Source organism: Engystomops pustulosus, chromosome 1 (assembly GCF_040894005.1).
Source record: "Engystomops pustulosus chromosome 1, aEngPut4.maternal, whole genome shotgun sequence".
NCBI lineage: Eukaryota > Metazoa > Chordata > Amphibia > Anura > Leptodactylidae > Engystomops > Engystomops pustulosus.
Window position 1 is genome coordinate 46,353,530 of NC_092411.1, and position 14,493 is coordinate 46,368,022.

General features: G+C 38.4%; 2 long non-coding RNA genes across 2 annotated transcripts in view; both read right to left on the reverse strand.

Moving 5' to 3' along the window:
- Positions 1–862: 862 nt before the first annotated feature.
- On the reverse strand, positions 863–10,619 carry LOC140120554 (uncharacterized). The gene is made up of 3 exons (XR_011853870.1): positions 8,737–10,619; positions 6,307–6,399; positions 863–1,299 (listed from the first exon to the last, which is right to left on the reverse strand). It is a non-coding gene; the product is annotated as an uncharacterized lncRNA (long non-coding RNA).
- A 1,096-nt stretch (positions 10,620–11,715) lies between these two features.
- Positions 11,716–14,493, reverse strand: part of LOC140120583 (uncharacterized) — a 45,836-nt gene continuing 43,058 nt past the window's right edge. The window contains exon 8 of the long non-coding RNA XR_011853895.1: positions 11,716–12,285. This is a non-coding gene — a long non-coding RNA (uncharacterized lncRNA). The remainder of the gene's footprint in view (positions 12,286–14,493) is intronic.

Sequence of the window (14,493 nt, forward strand, 5' to 3'; positions counted from 1 at the left end):
TTTATTTGCTGCCTAAGGCCTCATTCAGGTGCCCATCTGTGGGATGTATATGTGGCTGCAAGTTTGAGGTAGGGCCATTGGATTGGGGGGCTAGGTGTGCCTGACATTTTCAAGTGCTGGTGAACGAAGCGTAAACCCACCCCTCAGGCCAAACCAGATATATAAAGAGGCTTTGGCCTGGTGATACATCCATCGTGATCTGGAACAATTTTATGCCAGGTCTTGCCTGGAGTATAATTGTGCTATTCCCTGCGCCTGGACATGCTGCAGGTTATATCAAAGTGCACAGGCCTAGCACTGGCATAGAGCAGGAATCAGGCAGGCCGGGATTTGCAACTATATCATGGCGTCTACTCCAGGCAAAGAAGCTGTGATAAATCCTCCCCCATATTTCAAAGATACAGCCATCATTACCATGGGCAGAAATTAGAAGAAAAAATATCTAGAATCACTGAAGAAAAAAAGGGATGAAAAAAATATATAATATTTGGTTTAATATGTCAAAATAAAGAGTGCCATACACTTCATGTTTTACCACCTTCTTGACTTTTATTCTACATTCTTATAGATGTGAAGGTTGGATAACTATATCATCAGTAGGAATAACAGTGGGAATACCATAGCGTTGTTGCTTTTGCTTCTGAAGGTTAAAGTTCTACTAATTGTAAAATTGTGGTCAGTAAGTTATTCTGAGGGTGAAGGAAGTGTTCAACCTGTTAAAAGTTAGTGGTTTTGCTGTAACATTTGCAAAACATGTAAAAGAATCATGGAGTCAAGTTTCCTTTTTTTCTTTCTAATAATGTTAGCAGCAGAGAAATCTATTTATCTACTAAATTCACTGAGAACTGAAATAAACCTGTATTAGAGAGAAATCCTGATAGATGATTTGATGCTGACATTCTCCATGGAAAACATAACTTATGAAAGAATTATAAAGGACACGATTTGAGTGTTTGCAATTTTCACTTTGATAGGGTCACATAGTTTAGTCCTTTAGTACACAACAGATATAAATATGGAAGCTGCTACCCTTAGTCATGAATATTTTTTTTTTACCTGACAAATGGTTGAGTGTTGCTGCACTCCAATTGGTTAATTATTTATCAATTATAAACACAAAATTGTAGACAGGTCGTCGACCTTGAAAACATCAGCTCCTTGGAGTTTTTTAGTTAAATACTTGGCAGGTTTTCATTTAAGTTGTTCACACGTTTGCAGGCAGTTACATGATCTGTCATGACTTGGTTTAATTAAATATACCATGAAGTAGAACCTCTTGGGAGGTAATTTAGATGACCCCTTATATAGCCAGAAAACATTAAGGTCAATCATCACAAGGAAGCACAATAATAAATATATCTACAAGGAGCTTGTCTAGCATACAGTTTCAAGTACCGATCCTGAAGACACAATACAGAGAGAGCAAAAAGCCTTGTCAGTTCTCACCTTTGACTTTTAACCTTTGTGTAGACATATAATATGACACCTTTATGAAAGGCTACAAAGACCTACATATTTATCGGCCACATAGACAATGATCTGTCTTGATTTCTATAACTTTAAAATCTCACAATCATTTAGAACTTCGTAGAAATGAAATTTCTAATTATCAATTTTATGATTTAAAAAAAATCGATGCAATCTATAAGAATTCTTTAAATGCCTTTTTTCGTCTTAGGAGTTAAAAGGGTTGTCCAAGATTCAGAAAAGCCCCTCTATTGGTCGGCAGCTTTTTATGTGAAACATATTTTTAGAGTGATTGCCCCCTTAAATTCTGCTTAATAATTGACTGATGCTTGTTAATTCTGTAGAGGCTTTCTTTGTTGTAGTCATTTATATTCCATGGCCAGATTACAATAGCTAATAGCTCTGCAGAAAATACAATTATTGTATCCACTACTGTTATGGATACAATTTTCTAGAAAAGTTATTCAACTTTGTAATGACCTCACATCTTATAGGACCTTGAAGAAGCTTTTCTTGTACTTATTTGTTTGTTGTATAAATTCAAAAATGGCCGCCTTCTTTCCAGATGATGACTGTTGGTCAAAAGTCAGTTAGGAGAAATGTTAATTGTTAAATTCCACCCTATTATTCTTAGAAGAAAAATTGGGCAAAAATCTTCAATGAGATCAAAACAATGTATATTCCCAGTGTTCCCTAAAGCATCTTTCTTATACGTTATCTCTTCTTCCTCTGCTGTCTGTCTTCAAATATGCCCATGTGGCGAATCAGTGGTCCACAATATAAGCTTTATTTCAGAGATCCATACAGTAACCAATATAGCACCTGAGGGTGAAGGAAGAAGAGGTAACTTACAAGAAAGGAGCTTTAGGAAGAATATGGAATAAACCTCTTTGTTGTTATTACTTTACCCAATTAAAGCTGAGGTAGGCAGTATGATTCCAGCTGATGCCCCCATTTAGAGGACTTAAAAGTTAGCACCAGTGAGGTAAGTCACATATAATCTTCAGTGAGAGTTTGTATGCACCAGTCAAATATAGCAGCCCGCTGAGATCCTACAGGTCTTAATTATGGACCTTACTCTTGACTGAGAATAATGATTCTAGAGAAAAAACCTCAATAATCCAGAATTTGACAGAAGAGCTAAAGTGCAGACCTATATGCCCTATTAGGACTCTTTGAAACTTTTATAGAGTTCACAAACATAGTCTACTTATGATCATGTGAAGAAATGTGCCACATGATCAAAGTTAGGAATATCACTTTAAGGGGAAACAATTGGCACGTGATAAGGCCTCACTATTTACAGAAAGCAGCAAAGTGGCCCAACCGTAGGAACATTATTTGTAATTTTTGGAAAGCTTTGCCAAAGTTTGTCCTTATAAATCCAAAATATGTGTAACCTCATTTATTGATCACAGTATAAGCTTTTGTATAATCACTTTTGTTCAAGTGAAAAGAATGGACAGCAATTGCAACAAAGCCTCGGGTATAAAATGATGCGCTGCTCAGGTCGGTGTATCAAAAACACTCTTATTGGTAAAAATGGACTACGAGAATCCATTCCCAATCAGATTTCTTTCCCTTTCTATCAATAAAAGCATTTTTGTTACACCTGAACACCGAGCAGAGTGTCAGTGTATACCTGAGTTTTTGATTCTGTTACTGTCCATTTACGGTTTCGTCCCATTGTGCTGGACATCAGGTGATGCTGCCTCTCTAACCTACTAAGGTGCGATGTGTGAACTGTCTCTCACAAGGCAAAATAAGGAGTTAATGTATCTGTATATTTTCGGATATATATAAAGTAAAAAAGTGTCAAATCTCAAAAAAATAAGTACTATATATATTCGAGTATAAGCCTAGTTTTTCAGCACAAAAAAATGTGCTGAAACCCCAAACTCGGCTTATACTCGAGTAAAAAATATATCAAAACTCACCTTTCTGGCTTCTCCCGCTGCTGGCTATATACTGGGGCAGGGGGTTGGCTATATACTGGGGGATATGGGCTGGCAGGCAATATTCTGGGGGGCAGGTGCTGGCTATATACTATGGGGCAGGGTCCGGAAGGCTATATACTGGGGAGGCTGTGACCAATGCATTTCCCACCCTCGGCTTATACTCGAGTCAATAGGTTTTCCCAGGTTTTTGTGGTATAATTAGGGGCCTCGGCTTATACTTGGGTTGGCTTATACTGGAGTATAGTAAGTCTAAAGAATTCAATAGAAAAAGTATTCAATTCTTATTATAAATGGCCACTTTCAGCTGTTCAAACATTCATTGTCTTATACATTTTTCAACCCTAATAGATAGTGAATCTAATAGAGAATTGAGGCATCAGAATATTTACTACTTTGATAATGTTTATCTGTTTGTCTGTAAATGTACAGGACCATGGAACATATTCACACTTTATAAATTAGTAATAATATTTCCCATCTATAAGTTATTGCTGAAGAGAGACATTTCTATATACGGCACAGTCACAGCTTATTCACTCAGCAAAGTGTTCCAGATTCATAAATCACTCCCCAAACGTCTAGTTAGTCAATCAAAGGGTTTGTAATCGTAAAGCCTGTCAAGGATTGAATGAATAATAGACCATAGAAAAACCATTGGATTTCCTCGATTTCTCGTTTCATGACCTGACATTTATCCGACTTCAGGACGTATGTCTGCTGGCTCTGCATTGTACCTTTCTTATTTATTCATCAATGACTTACACAAGGCATTTATGTACAGTCAAAAGGAATGCCTTTTCTAAAGTGTTAGTACGACATATTCGAAGACATTTGAATCCTCAATAAAACCAGATTTTCCTCAGAAGAGTTTATGTAACCAACAAAAAGGGCATTTCTGAACAGCATTGTATTATTACATAGGGCATTATGCTATTCACTGCATCATGATACAGAAAGAACTCATATACTGGAATTGTATTTAAAGGTTATTCCCATACAATATAGGGAGGGCAGATAGTTGGGACCTGATTGATTGAAAAAGGAGACTAACAGCCTAAAATTTTCCCTGTACCATTGAACCAGTGATCAATGGGCTGTATAGCTCTGGTAACCTGTCTTCGGCCTCGTGCACAAACGTTTTAATACAGCCTTGTACTACCTGTACCATACGGACTCAGTATGAGTAGAGCATGACCACATTCCCTTTAATGGACAATAAGACCATCCATTTGAATGGCCACATGCACCTCGCTGACGCTGGAAAAAAGATAGAGGATGCTCCATCTTTTGCCATAGATATGGGCTGGCTGCAAGGGGAGGGGAGGTGAGGCCCGGGCATAGCATCTGTTCATCTACGTGAGGACTTATAAAAGTTTTTTATTGCTGCTACACAAATTTCTTTGCTCCAGATAGAACATGATTTGCCCCATTTAATCTTAAGCTTCAGTTGTCACCTGCTGGACTTGAGTGGAGTAGTTGGTCCTATGGTCAGCCATAAAGGAATTGGCCACTTACAGAAGCTACAGAATTTTTGTAATAAATCTTACATCTCAGCAAGATATCAACTGTACATTACAGATAAGACCTGCTATAAGTGTATGCCGGTGAGAGGGAGCTACCTAATGCTTTGCCAAATATTAAAGGAAAGAAGATAGTAAGAAATAGCATGTCAAGCTACCAGTGTTGCATTTATTGATGTCACTGAAGAAAAGGGTGTGATGTACATCCCCGTTTCTGCTGAGGTTTACCTGTCATAGATTGCTGTACACATAAAACATACATAAAATTATAATAACCATAATACAATAATCATAATCTGGTACAGTGGTTAGCACTACAGACTTGCAGCACTGGGGTTCTGGGTTCAAGTCCCATCCAGGTCAACATCTGCAAAGAGTTTTTATGTTTTCTCTGTGTTTGCGTGGCTTTCCTTCGGGTACTCCGATTTCCTCCCACACTCCAAAACATACTGGTAGGTTGATTAGATTGTGAGCCCCATGGGGACATGGACTGATTTGGCAAGCTCTGTGTAGCGCTGCATAATCTGTGTGCATTATATAAATAATTATTATTATTGTTATAAAGTATGTGAGGGAGTGACTGGTACAAAAGCATAGAGGACCCTACCCAAAGCAACTTACAATCCACAGGGGGAGAATAGGTGAGTGTTGAAGCTGGTCACATGGTAGTATACTGGTATTATTGTAAGTATTTTAGGACGTTCCTAAAAAAGATTGTTATTCAAAGATAGACAGAAAAAATTGGGGAGATGGTTGTGTATAAGATGTATAGTGTAGAAACGAAGCAGCTCTCCCGGGGACTGTATGCAGGAAGGTATCAGAAGATTAGGTTAGAGATGCATGGAGGGAACAAGTTATAGACTGCCATAGATGTCATTTTTGATATTCCAGATTGAATTTGCTGGTCAGTAGGAAGTCAGTGCAGATATTATCAGAGGGGGGAGGCAGAGGAGACTATAGTATACAGCATATTCATTCTAGCTATTAGTTTTGTAGAATCATTAGACAGATAATATAATTATTTTCATACATTACGATTTGTCTAGTGCATTGGGATCTTCCTGGACTATAGTTATGGTTCCTATGGTTTATTTTTTGAAGAAGCAATTCAATCCTTTTCACATTTAACATTGCTCTTTTCATTGCTTTTGTGTACAATGTAACAATCCAACGATGTTTGTAAATAGTCAGAATAACCAGATATATTCCACATCCATATTTCAGGATCTTTGATCCTTGCTAGCACGTATCATTGTAACATAAAACATAAGTTCTACATTGATGTCAGAGAATAATAGAAACACATAGACAATGAGCCATTTTTTTTTTGCAGCTTTCGTAAAATCTGTGCTCCTACTTACACAAGAAAAGGCAGATTTGTCTTAGGCTATTACTGTCTATTACTGCTGGAAGTCTGGGAGAAAGGTGGGAAGCAGAGAATCCTGGCAATCTGCCTAAAGAGGAATCAATGAAACAAATTAATCCTTTGCAGGCTGCAATGACACAGTAATCCATCATCCCGAGCTGCCTTTATACACCAAATCAGAGAGCAGAGGAAAGAGCCCTAGGGGACATCACAGACAACAAGCTACACTAACACTGGGAAAATACTGGAGAATCAGTTTATTTAAAGAGGATAGATTTCAGTTGATTGCTTATCTCGTCAAATAAAGATTTTACTTCCATCACCAGATTGACCCTTGGAGCGATACGTTTCAATGGTTCCTTTTCGGAGTTTACAAAACTTTTATCTTTTGTGTACTTCATGAGAAAATATGCAAATAAATTGTAAAACAACTGGGTATGAATACTGCATATAGATGAGGTTGGGTTTTTTAAACTTTACTATTTTTGTCATTAAAACATAGTAAGGTAGAACAAGTAGGCACAAAACAGAACAAAAATGACTACGTAAAGATGAGTGTATATGGGGTCGGGTAAAGGAGCAACTGTGACTTGGAGGGGGAAAAAGTTGTGAAAAGTTGAGGACGGAAAATGCTCTTTTCTTGAAAGAACAATTTTATAAAATTGATTTTGTTTTCACCAAGTGACTTTCATTTTTTTACTCTGTATTCCTCTGTCATCTTTTGCGCGTTACAATGACTTCTAATTGATAGTCACTGTGTTCCCTCCAAGTCTTATTACCTTAAAATATACTGTATAATAAATTGATCCAAAATGATATGAGTTCTGTCAAGCAAGTAAAAATGAAAAACGATTGTATTAGAACAATAAAGGTTTATTCCCAATAATGTTTAATCACCATATTATGTCATAACATTGCATAAGTTACATATGTCTGATCTCTGAGACCTCTGCTTATCATAATAGGAAAGGGCCCAGGTCCCTATGGAGTACTGCCTCCTCAGCAATATTCCCAGCTTCCTGCTGTGTGGGAAACAACACCACAACACATGCCCTCCCCCACACACACTGATCCATGGGGTTGATTTCTGTGACCCCCGACTGAATGGAGCAGTAAGTCAAACATGTCCACTGCTGCATTTACAGTCTTGAATACTAGAATACTTACTTAAATTCTCCATTAAAAGAAACCTGTCATAGATTTTTCATATTTTAACCTAATGACAAGTTCATTTAGCAATTTAGTAATTGATTTTTTGCTTAACCTCTTTGTAACCGATGGTCATTGGTGCTTGAATGTCCAGGTCAATTTTTTGATGTCTTGCTATGCGCTTCTGTAAATGATGATATCTCTGGAAAAGCTTTACATATCAATACAATTTTTACTTTGTTTTTTTTTTCCATGACATGTGAGACTTTAACTTGATAGGATAGTTTTATTAATTACATATTTTTTTTCTTTATAAAATATGCCAATCATTGACTAATAATGTGGAAAAATTAGCTTTTTGTCATTTTTACCTATATTACCAAAATATATTATAAATATGTACATCATTATTCAATCAACCTTTCCCAGGTTCAGCTACAGATGCAGAGGGTGCATGTACTTCTGCGAATTGAAAGTGAAAGTTTCCCGCAGCTTCTTCTTTATTCCGCCTTCAGCTGAGCGGCTGGTGGGGGGCAGTTCAAACGTCAGTATGTTCTGAACCCTTGCACGTAGAAACACAATTCTTGTGTTATATTAAACAGGCGGATATCTCCGATTCTGTTACGCATCAATACATATTCCATACATCAATAGGAGATTCTTTTTGTTTTAAATGACATAAACAATGGGGCAGATTTACTTACCCGGTCCATTCGCGATCCAGTGGCGCGTTCTCTGCGGTGGATTCGGGTCCGGACGGGATTTATTAAGGCAGTGCCTCCGACGTCCACCAAGTGGTGCTGCTGCGCTGAAGTTCCCCGGAACGCACTGGAATACACCGAGCCGGGCTGAGTGAAGGTAAGTGCAAGCTCCGCGACACTTTTTTTTTTTTAAATGCAGCGGTTTTTCCGAATCCGTGTGGTTTTCGTTCGGCCACGCCCCCCCATTTCCGTTCCGTTCCATTCCGATGCGCCACAATCCAATCGCGTGCGCCAAAATCCCGGGGCAATTCAGGGGAAATCGACGCAAATCGGAAATACTCGGGTAACACGTTGGGAAACCGCGAATCGGGCCCTTAGTAAATGACCCCCACTGTGTTTCTATGTGCCAGGGTTCAGGAGATATAGCTATTTGAAGTTGGTCACTGTCAAGACATTTCTAAACGTCCTTTCTGCACGGGGCATGTGCAAATAGGATGTAAATAGCCGTATGGCAGTTATGAAGAGGTTAAATAATCCCTTGCGCCATTCAGCATTAAAAAAATGATAGAATCTACCTGGATACTTGTTTTCACAGTATCACCGTATTCATGAACACAAGTTTATGGTCCTGGAAGGTAGATTGGTCATGGACGGTTGGAGATCACATGACCCTCCCTCTCCAGCCATTCTATGGTCAGGAATGGCAGCTGATGAGGTAAAAGACATTTCTAAACCAGGGGCATTACTCTACATATGAAGAAAGCGGTGCCGAACTATTAATAGATGTATATTGGCAAATTATGTAATATCCTGCCCCCACACATTACAAAAACATGCGGTAAAGCGGGCAACCCCTTTAATACTTTTATAGCACATTTCAACTTAAAGCTTTTCTGCAAAGAATCCCTCAATATAATTTAAAGGGAACATATTACCAACTATGTACCAATAATTTTACATCAAATAAATATTTGCCAACAGTTGTTGGATTTGTATTGCTGGCAAAAGGTACGATTTTGCAAGTCACAGACTTCAAAAATGCACCATACAAGTCTATGGAGACACATAAAAACCACGTTGCTCTCTGAGACACATGCAAGTGCAAAGCGTTTTTCACTGATTAATTGCCATACAAGATAGACCACCGTCATTAGTCTTTTTCACGTGAAAAATGCATTGAAAACACAAAAAAAGTGTGTCAAAAACTGAACAAACTCTGACTGAACTCTAGTGAAAAATGTACGTTTTTCACTGATCAAACTCTGATTGCTCCCTGCTCAGACTCCGATGTGATCTGCAACGCAAGTGTGAATGAGGCCTAAGACGTTCTGAACAAAATGCTACACAAAAGTGGGTGATTCAGCAAGCTTGAAAATAAATCTAGAGATTTATCAAATTAATCATCCCGCTACAGCCCTTGTGATACATCTAGAAAGAAAAAAGAAACAGCACTACCAATGTCAGATAAAAATTTTATTCACTTTAGTTTTTGAATATTGAAGATGTCACTAATTTGAAGCTATACATATGCTTGCTATGCACACATTTAATATGCTTGATAACTACTGCTAAGGAGGCCTAAACGTTGCATGACGCGTGAATAAAGACACCGGAATGTTCTTCTAATCTTCAGCTTCTTCTTCATAACTTGTGATAAATCTGACACATTTCCAAAGTCTAGTCTTTACAGACAGTCACTGAGTTATGTACAAGATGGTTTCTATAGGTTTGATCTCAAGTTGAATTTGTATGTAAGTCAGAACTGATATATTTAGTAAGTGTAACCCCAGCCAAATTATTTTTTGGTCTCTGTGACAATTGGGTTTTAAAAATTTGGGGGTGAGAAGGGAACAAGGTTCAACAATAAAGCCTCATTAAAGGCACTTTACAGCTGATCATTGCAGCCTGGGACTAAAGTAAAGAATCCAGAGAGCTTCAACAGAGGTCACAGTGGTCAGAGATGTCTGTCTGTAACTAGGGGTCATCTGTAAGTCGGGTGTCCTTAAGTTGGGGACTGCCTGTAGTTATAGTGAGGTCTCTTAGCAGTCCAGGAATCTGGTACCGCATAGTGATGCTTGTTCCCAATAATAATAATAATAGTATTTAACACCTAGTGGATGCAAATGTCAGGTCAAAAATTACTAAATGTCAGTTTCAGGAAGTAGTACTTCTCGTTATGGAGAGTTTACCAAATACGGCCCCCTTATAGGCGTAGGAGACTTATAGCCATTAATGCTCCACCGAGGGATGCTGGGAAATATACAAATATGTTTTCCAAGGTGGGAAAAGTAAAACAATGCCTCCTTTTGCTACCTTGAAAGGCATCCCCCTTAACACCAATCATGACCTACAGGAAGTCTAATAACATGATGTGGGATTAAGCCAAACCAGTATATCTATTCTGACTCAGACTCCCAATTGTAGACAGCGCTGTTCCGAGTGAGAGGCTATTGACTAGGATTAGGCCCCTTCTCCACTGGCGTTTTTCACGCGCGAGTTCTGCGCGTGCATTTGACGCTCAGAACTCGCATTGCACTCTGTCCCATTGTATTCAATGGGTCTTTCTCCATTTGCGTGGTTTTCAACGCGCGTGCTTGCGTTCGTTTGCACGCGCGTCAAAATCGCAGCATGCTCTATTTTTGCGATTCACGCGCATTTTTCACGCCCCATTCAAGTCTATGGGGACGTATCAAAAACGCATTGCACTCGCAAACATTGCAAGTGCAATGCGAGTGCAATGCGTTTTAAACGTAAGGGTTGCTAGGTGACCAGTATAACAGTATTTCCCCTGCTCGCGAACAATCATTTAATTAAAAAAACACAATGAAGAACAGTGAAGAATAGAATAAAAACAGTGAACACAGTGAACACAGTGAACACAGGATCATTTAAGATAAAAACACAGTGCAGAACACAGTGCAGAATAGATTACAGATGTTCGGCACATCTGCTTACTTGTCGGGAGATACGCGCGGAACGGTGCGGCCAAAATAGCATGTGAAGAACAATATATATGTGTGAAGAAGACATTGCAGATGTATGGAAACATCTGCAATGTGTTCTTTACACACATATATATTGTTCTTCACATGCTATTTTGTTCGCACCGCTCCGCGCGTATCTCCCGACAAGTAAGCAGATGTGCCGAACATCTGTAATCTATTCTGCACTGTGTTCTGCACTGTGTTTTTATCTTAAATGATCCTGTGTTCACTGTGTTCACTGTGTTCACTGTTTTTATTCTATTCTTCACTGTTCTTCACATCTGCTAACTTGTCGGGAGATAATATACGCGCGCGGAACAGTGAAGAATAGATCGCAGATGTTTGCAACTTATCAGAAGACATTATTTTTCAATTAAATAAAACATTTTATTCCCGAACCTTGGTCCCTTTGAAAAAGTCCCATTGACTTAAAAAAACGCGCGTGAAAAACGCAACGAAAACGCAAAAAAACGCGAGCAAAAATGAAACAAAAACGCAGCAAAAACGTCAGTTTTTCACGCATTGCACCCGCACGTGAAACGCAACGCTAGTGTGCAAGAGGCCTAAGTAAGTAAGAGTTTGCCAATTAAGGCCGCCTTATAGGCATGTGGAGACTTATAGCCATTGATGCTCCACCAGGGGATCCAACCAGGTCGAAATAGTGCTGTGTTTAGTTGGGAGTCTTTTCCCTCTGGTTAAGACTATTCTGTCTTAATCAACACCAAGCAACACCATGCTTGGTGTTGACGGTGCTGCCTTTCAAGGTAGCTAAGAGGCAATGTTTTCCTTGTCCCACCTTGGAAAACATATTTGCATATTTCCCTAAATATTAGCTTGTCAGATGATGGAATCTTATATGCTTTGTAAAAAAAATGCTCAACTATAAAAAGCCCAAAGCACTGTCCGAACAGAGATTTTGTTGCCTTTAATCTGTACATCTAAATAGGAAGGAGAGATTGTCCCGTTCTTATGACTTACCTACGACATAGATTTACAAAAAAATCTGAGATATATACTGTCTCGTAACATGTTGTGTGCACTTACCTAAGATTCCTTATCCCATCCTTTTTTCTAATTTAATTCAAAGAAAATACAATGTAACAGGAAGATCAGGAAGACAACACAGTGATCCAGATGTGCCTGAAGAAATATAACATTAAAAAGAGAAAAAGCAAAGTTTTATATGATTTTTTTTCAAGTTATCTCACAGCATAAAAACCCAACATGAATCCCTTCAGTGTAATAAGCAGAATGTAACCATTATTAAAGAGTCTATAGATGGACAATACAAAATAAAAAAATAATCTACTGTCTGGATGAAGTAAAGAGCGATCATTGGGACAAGCAGAGATCATCCAACATACTGGAAGATTGTTCTGTAAATTCTTCTCTTCTATACAAATGCTGTTTCACTACAGCAGAGACTGTCGTTGTGTCAGGTTTGTGACATACGCCGGTAGAGAGGGGGTGATTTTAAGGTTCTATTGCTCTAAATGACAAGAGAAGAAGTGGAATAGTCCAGTAGATAAAAGTTGAAGATAAGATCTACATAGAAGAACCTTGAGTAACCTGGTGTGGATATTATATGTATGCAAAATAGTATTTTTCATGTATTATGCAACTAGATGTCATAGGTAAATGAAGAATGTCAAGAGATTTAAGGCTCCAAAACCATCTGCAAGTCCTTATGCATTTGAGGTCTTGAATCCCAAGCCTGTAAATAGAGAAAAGGAGAATAATTAAGACTAAACTTGCTGGAGGAGTCTAAAGTTCAGCTGGACATGGATATACTAGTGTGAAAGATACAAGAAAAGTCAAGTACAGGCAGTCCTCAGGTAATGTACAAGATAGGTTCTGTAGGTTTGTTCTTAAGTTGAATTTGTATGTAAGTCAGAACTGTGTATTTTATAATTGTAGCTCCAGCCAAAATCTTTTTGGACTCTGTGACAATTGGATTTTAATACTTTTGGGTTGTCATAAGAACCAGGATTAACAATGAATTTTAATTGCAGACACCTGATAACTTACAGCTGATCATTGTAGCCTAGGGCTAAAGTACAGTCAATTACCAACATCCAAGGGTACGTTTGTAACTAGGGGTCATCTTTAAGTCGGGTGTTCTTAAGTCGGGGACCGCCTGTACATGTTTTGTTCCAGCTTCTGCCAATGATGGCACAGTTAATGACGACCAGTTAAGAGTTGAGCAAGTTTGGCATGTGCTATTGCATTAGTACTTTGGTTCAATTCATACCTAGAAACTAAAACCGTATCCAGTGAAAGATATTTTATAAATAAAGGAAAAAGAGAGATCAGGTAAAGCTCAGCTTAAAAAATAAAAGTAAGAGTAAAAAGAAAATTCCATGGGGTGTAGACCTGCTCATTGATACCATGACTACGGAAGAGGGAGGAATCTTCTGCATTGGATTATTGTAACTTTACCTTGCCCTTTGACCTTTTGCTGTTATTATATCATTGTGATCTTCTTGATAACTTTGATAATCTTCTACCAAGTTTTCTCCACTTTGGTGCAGGTATATTAGCTGGATGGCTGCATCTACCTTCCCCACAGTAGAAGATATTGTATTTTGGCTTACATGTTATATTTAGCACGAATGTATAGAAGTCCTTTTTTACATTTTTTATGAATTGAGGCAAAATGGGTTTACTATTCGCTATTCTCCAGTGAATAAATTAAAGATCTGTTTACCCCTTTCAAATTTACCGCTTGGTATTTAGAGGCAGATATTGTAGGAATACTGGAAGTAAGAGGTTGATTTAGGAAATCTCAGATACCTAGGGAGAAATTTGTCATACCTGCGTATGATGGAAACCTTCCAGCACCAACAGATACAGTGTCCAGCAGGTGGCAGCTGCTAGCTGGTGTAGTTTCGGGCAAAAACCATACCAATGTTCAAGGTGAACTTTCACATGTTCTAGGTGGTGCGCAGGCCACTCTGCCACCGGCTGCTTCCTTTTCACACCCCCTCCACGCCAACTTGGTGTGGAGATTACTTGAAGGGGAAAAGCATCAGAATTAATAGCGTTTCCCAACGAATTATTTCAGGCCTTCTATGCCCCCTTTGGTGTCTGTCCTATAACTAGTTATGCATTTTTCTTAATCAACATTGTAGAATGAAACGTTGTCCTTAATGGACATTTTGTCAAATCATCTTACAAATCATGTAACCAATCAGCAGTCGTCAAATACATATACTACATGTCCACTTTGCTGATGGAGGGAAGAGGTGCAGAAGGGGTTGGGTGATGAACTTAAAAACCTCCTATATGAACTGAAACAATGCAGTCCTACTATAATAATAATTCTTTATTTATATAGCACCAACAGAT